This window comes from Periplaneta americana, chromosome 1 (assembly GCF_040183065.1).
Source record: "Periplaneta americana isolate PAMFEO1 chromosome 1, P.americana_PAMFEO1_priV1, whole genome shotgun sequence".
Lineage (NCBI taxonomy): Eukaryota > Metazoa > Arthropoda > Insecta > Blattodea > Blattidae > Periplaneta > Periplaneta americana.
In genome coordinates this window covers 22,624,001-22,630,000 of record NC_091117.1, presented here as the reverse complement: position 1 = coordinate 22,630,000, position 6,000 = coordinate 22,624,001, and the positions used below count along the sequence as shown (strand labels likewise).

At 34.6% G+C, this 6,000-nt stretch overlaps 1 protein-coding gene across 1 annotated transcript in view; it reads left to right on the top strand.

Moving 5' to 3' along the window:
* The window catches only part of LOC138715350 (zinc metalloproteinase nas-5-like), a 201,066-nt gene that overhangs the window by 63,207 nt on the left and 131,859 nt on the right, over positions 1 to 6,000 (top strand). The window contains exon 2 of the mRNA XM_069848210.1: positions 5,187 to 5,233. The gene's annotated coding sequence lies outside the window, so the exon portion shown is untranslated. The remainder of the gene's footprint in view (positions 1 to 5,186; positions 5,234 to 6,000) is intronic.

Sequence of the window (6,000 nt, the reverse complement as noted above, 5' to 3'; positions counted from 1 at the left end):
TAATATTACTGTTAATTCTTATATTACTGCTACTGCTACTACTACTACTACTACTACTACTACTACTACTACTACTACTACTACTACTACTACTACTACTATTGCTGGTGCTGCTGCTGCCCTATTATTACTGTTAACATTTATATTACTGTTGCTACTACTACTACTACTACTACTACTACTACTACTACTACTAGAACTGTTACTACTACTACTACTACTACTACTACTACTGCTACTCCTAATACGCTATTACGTTACTACTGCTATTAATACCCTACTATTACTGTTAATACTATTACTGCTGCTACTACTAATACTTGTCGTAATATATTATCGTGCCCTGATCTTTGTCCTTATCGTGGTCCTTGTTTTTCTAATAGTCCTTTTCGTGGTTCTGGTCCTTGTAATCCTTATCTTGATTCATGTTATGGTATTTATCATAATCCTTGTCTTAGTGTTTGTCGTGTTTCTTGTAATATGTTATTGTGGTCCTGATCTTTGTCCTTGTCGTGGTCCTTACAATGTTCTTTGCTGTGAGTTTACATGTCATTTCAAAATTAATATTGTTCTATCACTCTGAAATATAACGTGTAACATGAAAGTCATTCGCCAAACTTTCATAAATGGTAAACGATCAACGACGTAAAAAGGGTCACAGCAGAAATAAACTGATAACATTTTGCACTGTTGTGTACTTTGGAGTAGGATGAAAATAGGCCTACGCATGCACGACCAGATGTCTTCCTGGCTGCGTCGATATCGCGTGATCCGCGCTGTAGAACTTTAACTTTCGACTACCAAGAGTCGTCTCATTCTTTTTTTTGTTGAACTGTACATCTATTATCAGGCAATACATCTCACTTGACTATATGTGTCAGAGGAAAAAAGCAATATACAGTATTATTGTTTGTATGGTACATTTGAAGTCTGATTAAGTAATACGTTACTAGTTAGCGATGTATGCAATGGAAAGGGAAAGGAATTTACCTCTTGGCTATGTTGCCTGATGGTTGATGCCTTATTGGTATTACGCGGTTCCTACCTGTCTTCTACAGTATACTAAACAAGGATACATGAATTGCTTTAAATTTATTTCTCTCTCAATCATGTTCACAGTCTTTATAAAATAATAATTCCTTAAAAATCTAAATACAATAATAACAGGCGACGGAAGTCATAAACGGTTCTCGCAGTTACAGGATCTAGTGAATCCCCTGTGCCTTTATTTTTTTGTAAATTTGTGAAAAATTAATTGCATTTATTAAATTAGAAGATGAAGTCACATATCTTACATTTGGGTTTATAAATAATGCGTATTTGTGTACAATCCAGATACCAAACTCAATTTTATTTGGATGCATAACTAATGTGTTGTTTTCAAAATGATGATAAACTTTAAACAGAAATAACCATGTGATTCGCAACATGATAGAGAAACCAGCGAATAGCGATTATAAAGAATGGACACTGAACGAATTTTCCTGTGTTTTGTTTCTCTGTGCGCCAGCGTATAGTTTCACTTTCAAGCGCTAGAGGTTAGTGTAATCGAGCATACGCTAAGATAATAATTGAGAATAGAGTTGAGACACAGGATCCAAACATCGCCTACCTTATTGCATAATCCAGTAACGCTTTGCTTCAAATAAATTCAAGTTAACAGCTTTTCCTTATTTCTCAGTGACAAACTAGTTGTAATAATAATATTTTATGCTCGACCATGCCGAAATGTACTAATTATACACCTGGTAGCCGTCCTTTAATGCATGTCATTAAAGTATACCTACTCATTAAAGTACAGGTCTTCAGCCAATGATAACTCAGCTTACATGTGTTCAGCCAATGACAAGTCAGCTTTGTACCGTTATAAAACCGCAAGTATCGATTATTCTCGGATATGCAATCGAAAGAGAATTAGCGAAAAGTCAAGGAGGCTGGAAATCCAATACTGTCGCAGAAGGTTATGTTCTGTTTCTATAATAATTAGCGTTAATTGTAAATAATATTCAAATAATCCAATTTATCATTTCGTTTTTCAATGTCGAATTCAATAATCAAGGTTATAATATTATAATATTATCAAGTTTAACGGGACTACGTCAAGGTCAATGACATTATTGTTCCTCGGAAAAAATCAATACTTTCGCGTCTGCGCACATCTCACAATTCACGACCTAGAACAATGTCACTTCCGATCTTGTCAGATACAAATAAAATGTATACATCTGAATACCGGTAATTTCAAGTTAGAAATATGGTCGAGCATAAAAAGTCGTATGAAACTCGCCTATAATGGTAATTAAGAAGCTCGTATGAAAATTATGAAACTCGCTTGCGCTCGTTTCATAAATATCCATACTCGATTCTTAATTACTATCATTATAGGCTCGTTGCATAATGTACTATTATATTTCAGATATACTAAATTATATTATAAAATAATATAATACATTATAAAATTAAGTATCGAATTCGTTTAATATTTGTATATAATATAATATAGGTATATGGTTTTACTTCTCGTAAGAGTTTTGTTTTTCCATTTTCAGCGCTATCAAATCATTACATATTTTAATTGTTGTTGGGGTCAACGTCTCAACTCTCATTATAAAGGAACTCTAGAGTCTAGACTGTCTAGACATTACAGTTAATGACGAATTTATTATTTTATGGATCCAATTTATTTTATTTGAGTACATAATGTACCTAGATGTATTAATTATATGTGTTCCGCTGTGTCGACTGCTATCTGGTGTGATGTCAGCGCAAACTCTAGGGAGAAAGCAGAATCTGACGCTTTAGCTGGCTTGAAGGTAATTTAAATCAGTCCGGCTACATCAAAGGTACCGACGCGAAGTGTCCATTCTTTATAATCCCTATTCGCTGGAGAAACTGGTGGGAAAGTATGTACTGTACCATAAAGTACAGGTAGCGTGTGTTCAGGTAGAGTTATACGACATACAAATCCTCGGCCTCATCTCGCTATCACTAAATCCATTGACGCTAAATAACCTAGTACTTAGTTGATACGGCGTCGTTAAATAACAAAGTAAAAAAATGCGAAATAGTGGGAACTGTTCGTTGTCAACCAATGAGAGTGGTGTTGTGCACCATCATATTATCCATGCAAACATTTTTCCCCTCCGAAAAGTTTTCTTCATAGTTTGAGAAACTTTGTTTTTAGTTTTTCCATGCGCGCGGCTTGGTGTTTATCAGTGGCGTAGCGTCAATGTAAGCTAAAAAGCTCAGCTTCCCCAGTTAATAATAATTTCATAATAAACCTGCAGTTTATGGAGAAAATTATTTATTAATTTTAATAGAATTTATATTTACGCGTTAAATATTGTGATGCGGCAGCTCAGGATGATTTGTGATGCAGCAGTAAACAAGAAGCCTGCACACACCAGCTTCCAAGCAGACTGGTTTCTTCTGTGTAATCCACCCCGCAGATTTTCCATCCCTTTGTAACTAAACTACCCTAAGGCTCTCAAGGCTCGCAAGAAGCCAAGAAGCTAGCTTTAACATTTAAAATAGGTAGTTTCCGAGTTATCCCTTTTCGTCAGTTGTGTTCAGTTGAAGTGTTAGTGTGCATTGTGGCTGATATAATAAATAATGAGCGAAATAAGAGTTCCTGACACTAATTTACTTGAATTTTTTAGGACAATTGTATTATCAAGACTGACTTAAGAACAAAAGTGTGATTTAAAAAACAAATGACAGACTCCCTTGCTGTCAATGAAGGACACAACCAAAAGACAGACGCATACTTACGTAATGATACTAATACTGTATCTATTGACCGTTAATATTCTGATTTCTCTAAGTATGACAGGGAGTGAGGTAATGTTATACGTTTACGTGTCTATTTGTTAAGAGATATGTGTAAACGGTGAAATCATATTTTACTACGTATCATTTGAAGTCATGCCTTATTGGTGTTACTTACGATGTTCCAACTAATCTTCGACTGCTGACTTGAAATTGACTACTATTTATTGTAAGGCTGTATTTTTGTAATACGTTTTCTCATATTGCATGAAAGACAACTTGAGTTAGCTTACCCTGCTCAAAATTTGATGCTACGCCACTGGTGTTTATTTATTCATAAAGTTTATTTTTTTGTCAAACGTGAGTTTTGCTCAAACTTTGACAATCCTGTGCGCTACTGAAAAACAAAGCAGAGAGGTGGAGGGGGAAAGTTGAAATTAAAACTGTCGGCTGGAAATTTCTATTTGTGTAATCAAACTATGCGGACATTTTACTGACTGACCTCTCCAGCGACAACAAAATGAAACTTCAACGTGCTCATAATTTGTGTGTACGTTTTGTAAGCAATGTTCGTAAATATGATCATATTACCCCATCCCTGGAAGCAATAGGTTGGCTTAAACTAGATAAGAAAAGAAATTTACATTCACTTCTCTTTCTCTTCGAAATCTTGAACTCTTCTATTCCTTCGTACCTGTCGTCTCGCTTCACTTACCTTTCTTCCCACCATAATCTGAACACACGCTCTCGTCATGAAACAATACTAACAATACCATCCCATCGCACCTCCTCATACTCATCTTCTTTCACAATAGCCCTGCCAAGACTCTGGAATTCGCTACCTGCTAGCATAAGGGACTGTCGAAATAAAATTGAATTCAAACGAAAACTTACTAGGCACTTGGTCAGTAATTGATTACTTGTAAATATTTTCTTTAATCTATCACAAAATATTTCAATATTCAGTAATTTCATCACTATACAATTTTGTTATTCTACATTTATTTTGTAATTCAGTAAATATAAAATATTCTTGTTTCTCTATGATAAATTATCTAGCTTTAATTATTCAGGTAATCTTTTCGTACTTTGATTTTATTGTAATTGTAAATTTAATACTAACTGTAATATTATTTGTAATTGTAATTGTAAATTTAATACTAATTGTAATTTTATTGTTGATATTGTTGTTGGAATCTCCTGGTAGAGGGGCAGAGAAGGCCTGACGGCCTTATCTCTACCAGGTTAAATAAATAAATACTACTACTACTACTACTACTACTACAAACAAGTAATAAAATAAACTTTCACAGATTCTCGCAAAGGAGCATGGCTTTCTTATTTTCTTCTTACAGAAAATCACCTGTTTTTGTTCCTATTTAATCTGTCTAATTCTGGTGGGGCTTCCTTTTTTTCAGATCCCGTACTGGACGAAACCAGACCTCATCTTTAGTTCAACGGGAAGGTAAGTGTATGCAATCACATGATATTGACGCAGGTTTCAAGTTGCCCAGTTAATTTCAATGTGTAGTTTTATTTACAGGTAATTTAGTTGACTCCAGTATTGAATGTTTTATTTTATTTTAATTATATGCAGGGAGTGTGAAGTAAACTAGACGTAATTTTTACTAAAATGTTGGAACATCCATTCGTTTATATGTATCACTGAAATATCTAGTTACTCCGGACAAACAAGCGGTGCGTTTCGCATTGAATATAATAAATAATATCACTAGTCTGCGATGAAATTCCTGCCTCCAATGTCTTAATGTTTTTAGGGTATTTTTAGCATGCTGAAATCAAATTCAAAGCCAAAAAGTTCTTATCACGTACCATTTTTTTTGTTATTTTAATTTTCATATATATATATATATATATATATTTTTTTTTTTTTCATTTTTTGAAGTTTTGTTCTTGTGAACTTTCTACCCGTGCTCAAGCAGGTACGCTACACATTAAATGAGAAAGATCTCTTCTAACGAAATAGAGCTAGGAAATGATCCCAGGATGGAGGCAGCATTCCCTCGCTGAACCGCTATTCCAATGCGTTGACGAAGGAAATTGATACATCTAGGATCGCAGGTACGGGACAGTAGGCGTGTACCAATTTGGGTCATTAGATCTTTAGCGTCTCTACACCACGGACCAAAGGTCTCAACTGCAAAAGCGACGAAGATGTAATTTGATGTTAAATGTTCATATTTGCGTCGTTTAGCATGATAAGCGGATTCA